Source organism: Parasteatoda tepidariorum, chromosome 8 (assembly GCF_982258835.1).
Source record: "Parasteatoda tepidariorum strain Cologne lab strain chromosome 8, Ptep-v5.0, whole genome shotgun sequence".
Taxonomy (NCBI): Eukaryota; Metazoa; Arthropoda; class Arachnida; order Araneae; family Theridiidae; genus Parasteatoda; species Parasteatoda tepidariorum.
Genome location: NC_141762.1, coordinates 41,805,547 through 41,818,886, shown reverse-complemented (window position 1 = coordinate 41,818,886; position 13,340 = coordinate 41,805,547).

Below are 13,340 nucleotides of genomic sequence, written 5' to 3'. Positions count from 1 at the left end.
TCAAAATTTGAAATTAACAAATGGGATAGGTTCCTCACGTCAAAAATCTCTAAAGTATCGTTTGCATTGTAGTGATCATAATCAATTTTTTTGTCACAAAAAAAAATGAAAAAATACTTCACACTGAATTGATATTTTTAAGAAAAAATAAGCGGCTTCATTGCAAGCTGTATAGCAGCGTTTATAAGAGCAATACTTTTAGAAATTAATTAAATTTTAAAAATAAACATTTTTACTCTAAATAAAAGTCGTCATTCGATTTCCATTTGTGAAATAAGGTAAAACTCGATCGTAAAATGTTTGTAATGTCACTTCAAAGAATAATTCCCCTTAAAACTATTTATTTACTTTAAATATGGGTTCAATGGTGTAAAATAAGGAAATGAATCTTTATTGTGTCCATTAAATCAATACAATTACATTTTAACGACCATTATCCGTTAATATTCTGATTACTTTTAACTCTAATGTACTTGGATTTTTAAATTGTTTTTTTCCTCGTTCATGATGTGCTGCTAAATGCTTTAACATGAATTGCTGTTGTTGTTTTGGTGTTAATGGGTTTTTAAAGAACATCGAAAGTCTGTACGATTGCTGTCGCCAGCTTCGGTGCCTCTTGACTATAGAAAACAGACCTTAAGTTGTCTTCAAATGGCACCATTTCCATTTTCGGAACATGAGGTGTGAGTGCTAAGCACTCGAAAATGTGTATCGGTGTTAACATGACATCTGGGCAGCTTCTGCAAGGAACATGTGTCCTGGTCTAGTCCGAGAGAATATTCATCAGTCAGAAATAATTGGTTTAAGTCTTGCTATAACCGATGTCGAATTTCTGGGGTAGTTGAAGCTTCTTAAAAGTTTGAGGCAGAAGTCTGTTTTTAGCTACTGCGCTTGCATCTGCAAGCATGATGGTGTTACCAAGTTGATCACATTCTCGGGTTTCTTTGACGAATTAGTTGGCATTTAACATGAATTAAATTACATAAAATAAATAAATAAAATCGTATGCAATAAGAAAAGAAACGTTTACGCATTGTGTAAAAATTTCTTTAAAAAAAGTTTACCTTTTGTTTTCTTCGGAAAAAAACTTGTGACTTCTTTTACCCAATATATTATTTTTTCTAATTTTGTGTAGTTTTTTATAAAACAAATTTTTTTTTCCTTTTTTAATTTTATCATTTCATAAAACTCAATATAGTTTTGAGTGAAGCTTGGTTAAATGTAGAGAAAAAGCATAGATCTCTCCCGTGACTAAGCAGACACCAATGATAATCTCAAAACCGCCTACTTGGAATTTCCTAGTCCAATCCCCATTTAGGAAGCTTTGCTGGAACACGCAACATGTAAATTGTCTGCCATGGGATTTATTTCATATCAACACAATGTTATAAAGACGGCGTGAGTATAGCATGACCCTATTTGAATCTAAAATAATATAAAGCGATGATATGGTACTGTGGGGATTTAATTCATTGACTATGTCAACCTTCATCTTTTCAAAAGGTACCTCAAGATAGAATCAAGTTAACGTGTCTTATATATACTAGTGAATTGATATTCAATATTTATAGTGGTAGTTACGCCACAGTACTATATCAAAATACTTAATTTAGATAATCTTTTATATTACTCAAGAGTAGCGCTACAAACTCGATGTCACTCAAGATTGCTAAGTGGAATCACTTATCCTATAGTTACTGTTACTTTACTCAATTGATACTCCTATAGTTACTGTTAATTTACTCAATAGATAGATAAATAGATATGTAACATTAAAAGCTTCAATTAATCTTTTTATGTTATTCTTTTCTCTAAATCCTTTTATTTTATTTTATTATTCTAATCGAAACACTTTCTCACACTTTTAAATGCACATCCTGTCCTTAAATCTATTTTCGGCTCAAGTATGCATTAATTAAAAGTAAGATATTTCCCCCCATCTCGGGGATGTTTGGATTTGGCCCAGATTTATCTAGCCATGAAAATAAGAAAAAGCCACGCATTTTTAGCTGTCCCGATATTTAAAGGGAGGTTCTGAAAGGGAGGTGGTTGCAAGAATATTCTTATCTTAATGAAACGTCATTCAAACGATAAAGCTTACAGATTTTGATTCGATAAAAGGATGGCACCATTCTGGTGGTGGGAAAATTTTAGGACTATCTTTATGCATACTTCATATACGAATTATTGCCCATTAACTTCAGAAAATAATCTTTTATCTGGCCTTCTCTTGTTCATCTCGACTTTTTATGGCTCTTTGTGAGAGACCAATTTTTTTCGTCTTAAACTTGATAGGAAACATCTGTTTAAGCTTATCAGTTAATATAGAAAGACTCTTTATGAGGAATTCTGTATATATATATATATATATATATATATATATATATATATATATATATATATATATATATATATATATATGAGTCATTCTCACAAAAACAGTCATTTTCATGTCCCCAGTATATTTTATGTTTGTTTTACAGCTTACGAAAAAAAAAATTCAGGGAAAGTGTCCCTCAGAATGCAAGATAACAAAAAAATAAAAATAGAGTTATCAATTTTTATTTTTTATTTATTTTAGGTAATTAAAATATACCAATATGTCATTCCCTCATTTGTCCCCACTGCTGATTTAAAAAAAGAAAAAAATTGTTTCTGAAATAAAAAATTTTTTTTTACAAATTCGTGTTTTTTATTTCAGAATACTGAGATATAGAATTCAGAAAATCAATTTTAAATTTAATTTCTGATAAAAATATTAACACAGCACTATTTTAAACTTTGTCCCCAGTGTTTCGCGTCATTCCCTCACAACAATATTCTTATCACCTGCAATCTGCTTAGAATAAAAATATTTTAATAAAAATTTCAGAAGTTAACAACTGGCATCATAGAACAAAATTGCAGTATGTTTCCATCTTCAACTTAAAGAAGCTTTGCTGTGGAATAAGTTTGAATGAATCAAACCAGGTAAAATTTTTTACATTTGTCATTCCCTCATATCATTTTTTAGAGTAAAATAAAATACAACTTCATTGAGAAAGTGGATAATTATATGTTGCTTTCTTGTATGAATATAATTGTATGTGATTGACTTCAGAAATTAATTAGGCCTAACTGTTATTTTTAAATTTTATTGAATTCGTCATTCCCTCACTAGTGTATAAAGTGAGGGAATGATTCAAGATGAATATATTATCAAATTTTTTTTTGTTCAATCGTGCCAGCCAATTTTATTTCCCAAACCTGTAAAAACTATTAAATATATAAGACTAAATTATAATAAATATTAGATATACTTAGTATGTTATCATTTTCAAACTTTAGGTAGATGGAACTTAGATAAAAACATGTATTAAAATAAAATATCATTCCCTCACTATTAGTGTCATTCCCTCACTTTTTAAATAGTGAAAATAATTAATTTACTTATTAATTAATTTGAAAAATAAATTACAAAATTAATAAATTAATGTATTAAATTAATTAATTTATTTATTAAATTAATTAATTAATTATTAGTTATTATAAATTAATTAATTATACATTAATTATTTAAAAAATTAATTAATTTAAATATTAAGTATAATTTATAGGATATATACTTTCTTTATAATGCCATTACATATTTCTATTAATATAAAAAGTTTCAGAGCTTTTTATTCACTTTACTTTTTTGGGATTTTATGAACTGAAAAATGACAGTTTTCGTGAGAATGACCCATATATATATATCAGTTTATTTATTATCATATATATTTCATGAGATATATGCTCTGTAATGCCCAATTATGATAAAATGGCAAATATTTTGTCTTTTTTCGGCATTTTTTTCAATTACAGAGAGTCTGCCAAATACAGAATAGCCTTGAGATTTAAAATCACACAAAAATCAAGACGTTTTTTCAAATCGACATAAAAGTACTTAGAATAGAGATACAAGAAATGTTTCTGCATATTTTAAATTCTCTTACAGTTATTCAACATATTTCGAGTAAAAAATAATGAAATATGAAAAAAGTTGTTTGAAAATGAACTTGCAAGCGACCATCTCTTCTTAACGTAGAGGAGAGTTGGCCGCACAATACAATAAAGAAGAAGTGAATTGTGGGGGAAAAAATTGGAGAAGGAATGATGAACAGATTTAATCCATTACTTTTGGCAAAGGAATTTAAAGTTTATACATGTTTCATGGAGATCCTGCGTGCACCTTACGAATCTTATCCAGTCATCCTTTTTAGTTCGTTATCTTTTCTCAGTCAACGTGCTTATTTTTATCACATTCTGAGTCTGTGGAATCGGATAATTTCACATCTATTTCCTCTTCCTCATTGATGGAAATGTCTTACCTTTCAGTTTTTTCCCCTCGGGATTAGTTTAGATATTTTAATGGATTTAGACTTACTAATAATTTCTTTCCTTTTCCAAAACGATAGTTTCCACGATTTTTCAATATTTTCTGTTGATGTTAAAAACCGTAGATACAAGTATGACACGTTTTCTAACTGTTTTCGACATACTACTAACAGTATGAAATGTCGCACTATCGCGAAGTATTTTTGAATGTATATGTTCATTCTCAATTTTTGATATGCTCGGTTGTTGTTCTAAATTACCCAATTTGCTGGCGACAATCCTAATCTATTTTGCTATCGAAGTGTCTAGGTTTACGTTTCTGGTGGTCTTCGATACTTTTTGAACACACAAGTCTAAAAACGCGTACTCTGGAATATCGTTTGGAGTAAAATCTGGAATATAGTAAAGGATAAATCCCCGTTGCTTTAAAGCTGGAAATTGCGTCCTCTGGAGTTGCCAATTTTCCCCAGGACCCATTAAGCAGTTCTTCTAAACATAGTCTTCTAATGCGACGTTCTGTGGATGTGCTCAAAAACCTTTTAATAATTTGAAAGTACAGAGGTTGAAGGTAATGTGCAGTATGAGAGGGCAGTGGTAAGTATACAATATTGTTTGAATCAGTAAATGTCAACAATTTTACCGAAGTAGTTTGCTGGCGTCAAGTATCGGCGAAGTCTTACGTATTGGCTTACGTGGAACAAGTACAGCCACTGAAAAAATTAGGAGTTGTTAAACTATTCATATACGCAAGCTTTTCAGACCTATAAACAACTGATTGAGATGACATTCCATCCTGAAATTTCCCCTTTTTCCTTTCGTCACACAAGCTGGTGGAAGAAAGAAATCTTCTGTGTTACAAAAACAGATAGTGATGGTTTCACCTTTTTCTGTTAATGTTATTGTAGAAATCACTTTCGCAACTTTCTCGGCTGAAACAATGCCAACTGAATTGTTCATTTGTAATCCTGCTTCAGTCATGATAAAAAAATATTCAAAGGTCTATCAAACAATTCATTTTCTTCAAGAGTGCCATGAGTGTTATAGAATATTTTGAAGTATTCAACCACTTCTTCAGGATTCTTTGCTTCAAATCGTGCATCCGATACACTTTCAACTTTCTTGATGGATAGTTCAAAATGACGATTTAGGAATAAATTTAGCCAAATATACCCAGCCACTTTACTTGCATCGGTAAAAAAGTGCCTTGAGTTTTTTTGGGCGAAAATTTAAAGGGAGGCTCATATCATCTAGTGTAAATGGGAATCCTTGTTCCTGCATTCGTTTAATATACTGCTCTAATTTTTTTCTCTTCGTTTCTTCCCCTCAAGCGTTGGACTAGAGCCCACAGTACCTTTATTGGAATTATTGATCTTCAAGCGACGTGGTCTTGTGTAGAATGTGAAATGCTTCAAACGTTCATTTTACCGAATATAACCATGTTTGTACAGAATCCGCCGCATTAGACAAATCATTTTCACTCCAAATCCCTCTGCTTGAATTACGCTTTCTTTTATGTTTATTCGGCATCTTTAAAAGTAAATGAAAAACACATCTGTAAGTCATATTATTATTGTTGAACTTATATATGATATTACATATAATATTGAAGCGACGGAAGCGTTGATAAGGGCAAACAGTAAAAAGGAAAATAATTTCCGATCCTTCAGTCATGAAAAAGAGTACATTTCTTTTAGTTTTCGTTACACATTTTTAATGACCTGAATAGTTCATTTGATTATATATGCTAGGTTTGTATAATCCTTAAAAAATGTAAAAAAGTTGTTCCAATACTGTAATGAAAAAAATAAGAATTTATTTTTATTAGCTCTCGAATTAAAATTAAAATGACGAATTTAAAGATTTCACAACTAGATATATTTATTTCGAAATATTAACTGTGGCGGTGAATACGATGTAGCGTGCATTCTCGTTGAATGTGAATGCCCTAGACAATTATACGAATGCATGCAATGAGAATACTCTCTATTATATTCATCTCTCATGCATCTCATTTTATTTTTACTACTTTTTAAACTTTTTAAGAAATCTACAATTGTTCATACGTCCATACGTATGACATAAAAGTGGCCTTAACTTCTCGACTTAATGTGGGCTATCTCTCCTAAAGTTAAACATAAGATGGCCACCAAATTTATTACCCCACTCCACCGTTTTATATCTTTTCTTTTTTACTGAAGAACAGGGATTAAACTATGTATATACCTTAAAGATCCATCTAGTTGGAAAAAAATACTACCTACGTATTGAAAAATAACAAGATACTTAATTCTTACTTATTGATATACAAGATTCTTTTTTGACCTCAAATAAATGAAATAAATATTATAGTTTTACTTACTTTTTGCAGTAAAAAAAAAGCTTTGTCCAAATTACTGAACAAATTAAACTACTTCCTGTAAAACTGCTCTTTTACAATATATTAACAAATATTGAAGGCATTTAAATTGGCCATCTCTCCCCATAAGCCACCTGATCTAGACGTACCCTGTACAATTTTCCAAAAATTTGATTTCTCGAGAACTATTCAACCGATTTCATGCAAAAGTTTGTATAATCACGTTTAAAATTACCTTATTTTAAGTGACGTAAAAATTTGTATACTTTAAGATTCAAACTTTTCCAAAGTATTCGTAAATAAGGCAATAAAAAAATTATAAATAAATTTTAACATTTTTTTTTCAAAAATATCTTTGCATAAACGAGTTTTATAATTGCGTGCAAAAATGTTTTGATTCAATTAAAATGTATTCGAGATATAGCGAAATACGCAAAAAATGAAATTAACATTTAAGGGGTGCAAACTTTTGACCGCTCACCTGACCGAACTATTGGAACCATAATTCTCAGATTGAGGCAACCTTCATAAGAGTTTCTGTATTTAATAAATTCTAACAAGTCTTGAGCCTAAACGAAATTTAACTAAATTAATATCGCAGCATAAATCGAGTGTAAGATTAGCCATATCTTATAAGTGTTATCCCATATTTGGCTATATTTGTCTAAAATAGCACCGTTTGTTATTTTTCGGGTATACGGCATCATAGCATACTCGGGTAGTCTCCCCAATTCATTTGTTATTTGTTTCGTTGAAAGTTAAATTGAAAGAATATTGAAAACACTACAAGTATAATAATATAGGATGACGTGCTTTTTCGTGAAAAAGCAAATGACTAATTTTATGACTAGCTCTATTAGCTAAAATTATTAAAAATGACTAAAAAAGAGTCTAAAAACTGAAAATGAAACGACTGTCTCTGGTAAAATAAGAATTGATTTGTATAGTTTGGTTTGACTTTTAGCTATATGAATTTAACTCTCGAGATGCTTGAAATTTATTACATTTGAAAGGACGGACATTAACTGTCACAAAGTAATAATTAAACGAGAAAGAAACAAAACGCTAATGAATCTGGGGAAAATTAGACTGAATACATCCTATCTGTTCGGTTGAAGAAGGAAACTAAAAAGAGATGAAAAGTGGTTATTATGAATACCTCCTAGCTTCATTAAGAAATCTCGATGAAACTTGGTTTTAGAGTTTTTCAAATAACTGGTTTTCATATTTTTCGTAGCGTTTTCATCAAAGTGATATGACAGATTTATATTCCGTGTTTGTTCCTTCCTTATTTAAATATTAATTTGTAAAATCTAATGTGAATATTTTTTTTTAATTTTCTTTTAGACAAGAATTTTAAATGAATGTAAAGGCACACATTTTTAAATAACTTGCCAAATTTTGATTTCTAGATAGTTTAAATTATTAATTTACTTTTCAAAAGCATTATAATAAAAAATCTCACACGTTATGCGAAGGGAACATTCTATTTAAATGCAATTATTTTCCACCATTTTTAATCCGGTTCTGGATCAGAGGAAATTTATTACCCGAGAAAAACTCGCTAATCAATCAGAGGATCCTGCTCGCATGCCATTCGCATTGGATGTGATTCGCGATCTCAACGAACTATAGGGGGCGTTGTTGTATGAGACTAATACCTGCGATTTCTATATGAATAGTCATTCAGTTACTCTGGAGACGTCTTTAACGTGTAACATTGTAACGTTCCTTCTTTATCGTGGCTTATTAAATTTAAAAAAGAAAAATGTTTGATATCCTTTCTTATGCTACCAAAAACAAGGTGGTATCTCTTTTTTTTAAAGAAGGAACATCCAAAACACATCTGAAAAATATTTGTAAATAAACAGAAAAAAATATGTATCTTCTTATTAGAGTTAAACCTAATGCCTGAGAAATAGTTTTACTAAATTTAATGATATAACCTGAAAGGCCTATTTAAACTTTACATTCCATAGTTTTAAGAATCATATTACTTCAAAATAAGCAAAAAGTATACATAAACTTCATAATTTTATGTAATTTAATTTTGTGAAAAAAGTTCTTTGACAACAATTCTTATCAAAAAATTTTAAGTTTTAATAAAAATCATTATTTAGAAACTAAAAAACGTAAAATAGAGAATGCTTACGATACAAAGGAAAAAAGAAAAAACCAATTCTAAAAATTCCTTACATTAAAATAAACAAGTTTCATGTTTTTTCTTTTTGATTTATAATCGGACGCAGAAAACCATTCTATAGAAAACTATCATCAAATAAGAAAAAAATTACTTAAAAGTAAAATTTTTTATTTTATAAAAATTAACACTTACCTTCTTTATAAATCAGAAGAATTCCAAAATCCATTTTTTAGTGCTACGAAAATGCGTCTTTGGGATTTGCCAAAAATAGAACAAGATGCAATTTTATCTTCTCAGGAGCGAAATATTTTGTCCATTGTCCACCGAAATCCGATAAACTACTTTGATTTTAAATAAAGTGTTTTATTTTATGATTTGTCGCAAAAATTTTGGTGTAGATTGCTGGCACTTAAAAACCGCCAAATCTGTAGTTGCGGTGTCGCTATTACGTAAGTACCGAATTTTTATTCCATACTTCTTTGAATACTTCAATATATTCTTACTTCAAACATTAGAATATGCAAGAAGTATACATTAGCACATAATGTTATGCCATTTAATTTTTCAAAACAATTATTTTAACTACAATTTTTATCAAAAAATTATAAACTGAAAAACGTAAAATAAAGAATACTTAGGATAAAAAAACGATTTTAAAAATTCCTCTTTGAAATAAAAAAAACTTCCATATTGTTTCTCTTTTTATTCTTATAGTTCTTAATCAGACGTAAAAAAGCACAAAGTAGAGAACTATCGTCAAATGAGAAAAAAAAAAATATTTACAAGCAAATTTTTTATTATAAAAATCATAACACTTACCTGATTTATAATTCCGGAGCATTCCAAAATGATATGCTCTTTATTTGAAAACTATATTCTCAAATGATAGATAGATAGTTTATCCCTTCATTACTTTTAGATAACATACTACACAGCAAAATTTTATAATTGTAAGATCTTGATATGAGTTTGAATATGTAGCTAAAAACAGAATAGCTGAATTCTAGTTGAAATTATTCTTTCAAAACTAAAAAATACTTACCAAGAAAACGATAAAAATTAATTAAGAATCAGCACAAATGGCACTATTTCAAGTAATTTTGGATAATTTTTTATTGTTGTTTTCTGAATTATATGGATACAGAAATATATACTATTCTATAACAAAGAAGAATATTCTATAACTATTACAGTTCTGTACAAGGGCGGCGCCAGTAGGGGGTCAGGGGGCAATTACACCCCCGTCGGGCATGGTCAACCCCACCATCGGGAAAATTTTAAAGTCTCGTCGGGAAAATAGTCTGGTCACATTTTTTTCCAAATTATGCCAAAAATTCATTTACAAATGCCTAGTAAAAAATTTTGTAGTTAATTTTTTATTTATTTATTTTTAAGAATTAGCAACGAAAATTAGTAAAATATATTGTAAATTCTATGTAATTGTAGTCTGGCCCCCCTTCAGCAACATCATCCAGTCGGCAAATTCAGGTTGAGTCGTCCTTTTTTTTTTTTTTTTTTTACAAGCTAAAGTCCCGACTTTGCCGAAATTCTTTCATTGTCGGATTTTTCATTGGTGATAAGATTTAAACGGATTTCAATGTTATCTGAGTTTCGTCCATTTCGAGATCCCAGATCCAACTCGGCAAATCTTGTTGTGAAATGTGTTTTTAAATTTGGTTTTTTTTTTCTCCTCTAAGAGTAACCATTTATGATAATTCAAAGCAAGATGGCAGTTAATACAAGACAAAATCCCGACTTTGCACTGAGGGTCAGAAGACCCTGATCTTTGACCAAAAGTCAAAAAGTAAATTTTCAACTAAAATATGTGTAGGCAGTTTTAATATAGCCCAAATTAAGTATTCATAATCATTCCAAACATTATAATTTACTTTTTGAACCGACAAGAGTACAATGTAATGAAAAAATGTTTAATTTTTTTTAAATGTAACTTTTAAATTTTTATTTCAGAAATAGGAATTTCACCTTACTGTTACATTTTTATCAGAGTAATTAGTTCGAAATTATAGTACAATTTTTCAATATGTTGGATTAGTTAATATTCTTGACAGACTTATAGTTTATATCCTATCATTTGACATTTTAGAATGTTTGAATGACTTTCGAAAATTAGTTCCAAAAAGTTCCACGAGGTAATTAGCTAAACTTTCTTTTGTCGTCTTCTTTGATGTTTCTTCTTTCGAAAAAACCTGCTACATTTTGCCCGTATTGCAAAGGTGGACTAAATATACGGAAAAACAAAAATTATGTTGTTTTTTCATGTTTTCGCGTTATTTTGTAATTAATTCGCATTATTTTGTAATATTACTTCGAAAATATAATTTGCTTTTAATTTTTAATCTAAAATTACGAAAATTATTATATTTTCATTGCTATATTTAATTATTTAAACGTACTATATTATTTTTTTTATTTTTGCTCGCCATATTTCAGCTGCCATTTTGTTTTCTTGGGTATTTTTAGTGCATTTCAAAATATCAACTATGAATTCAATTTACCTGCACGCAAAAACCCCCAAATAAAAAACCCCAAATTTTGAAACAAATTTTACCGAATACTAATTTTGGCCACGAAACCTTGAATGCTGGCCCACTGTGCTTTGCCGAAATTCTTTCATTATCGGATATTTCATCGGTGAACGGTGATGAGAATTAAACGGATTTCAACACGGCAAATCAAGTTGTGAAATGTGCTTTTAAATTTAGTTTTTTTTTTCTCCTCTAAGAGTAACCATTTATGATAATTCAAAGTAAGATGACAGTAAATACAAGACAAAATCTCGAAAGCCATTTCTCTTGTATTATTATTTCCACGACACATTCTTAAATTTAAAAAAAATTTAGTGACCTTAATTTTTAGTTAGCTAATAATGTATCATAAAATTCAGATATTAATTTTCTGAATTATATGAACTCCTTATTAGAGGTTTAAGTAATTTTTTTAAAGGAAGTGATGAACTTACATGAGTCTTTTTAAAAGAATTAATAAAATTAAAATGAAATAATCATGCCGGTGATGCAACCTATTTTTTTTCTTTTACTTTCAAAATATCGGGAAAAATTACAAATAAGAGTACCTATTAAATAAGATACTTTATTATTCGAAATATTTTATTTAAATTGTTAAATTCTGTTTAAATAACACGAATTATTAAATAATTTATATTTTCAATTAGTAAAAGCTATTTTTCTACTATGAAGTTTTTTACTAACTCTAAAGGACTTTAAACATTTAAAAAAAAAACATTTAATTTGTTAACTACCCTTCAGTTCATAACTTTTAAAATTTTATGATGATTGGATTATTATTTGAGTTAAAATTTTTTTAACCTAAAATAAATTGTTCAGGGATCAATTCATATCTTTAGAACAATTAATCATCACAACAAAATTTGATATTCATTATGGAAAATAGTAAACATATATGTGATCCTCAATTCCCCTTCATAAAAGTTTCTGTTTTGAAAATAAAATGTTATATTTTGTTTTTAATATTTTTTTTTCAAGAATCCTAAGAATTCTGAAACATTAAATTGAGTTACACTCAATCGAATCGACAATTCAATCATTTCACACAATTTATGGATGGCAAATTTGCTTAAAAATCTCTCTAGGTACTTCTCAGATTGCAATTACCCCCTATATTTTGGGGTTTAGAAATTCAAATAAGTCGAAAAAATGGCATGTATAAACAGAAACTTCAGAGAAAGTTCGTTTTAGTATCTGATTTCGTGACTTAAAATATCATACCTGCACCTATCAATTATCCTATTTTAAGTCACCCCTTGAGCCATTGAAATAAGAAGAAATAAAGATCTGATCATTAGATCAAAAGTTATCAGGGTGGTCCCTTTATTTATTTTTTTGCGCACTGAAAGTCTAAAAATTTATAATTCAAATCAGATTAATTTTTTGCTTAATTTTAATTTGTTCTATTGTGATGCGAAGAGAGAATTTCTCATATATTTTTTTTTTTTCAAATTTAATATATATCAGAATGTATTCTGGTCTATTTCTTAACCTTTTGCCTTTTTTTTAGTGTTTGCAAAGTAATTATTTCTAGATATTCTTAAAACTAAAACGTCAACTTCCTCTAATTTATTTCTCAATGAAGAATGTATTATTGTCGCTATTAGTGTTTTGTATGTAATTATGTGTATATTTTTTCATATTATCTGTTATTAATGTTTGTGAAACTTAATTATATTACGAGCATCGATCTTTTTTTATTGAACAGTAAATAAACTAACCAAAATATATCTTTTGATTGTAGCGCGATGATTTTATTGTTTTGATGTTAGCAAAGCGTGATTATTTTTAAAAAATTCAATTTCTCTCAGTTTTAATTTTGAAAATGTTGGGTAATCATCCGGTTATATAGTTTTTCTTCAAGCTACATTTGTTGTGTGTGCGTATTTTTGTTACCAAATTATATTTGTAAAGCTTTAAAATATAATAGTGCTTAATT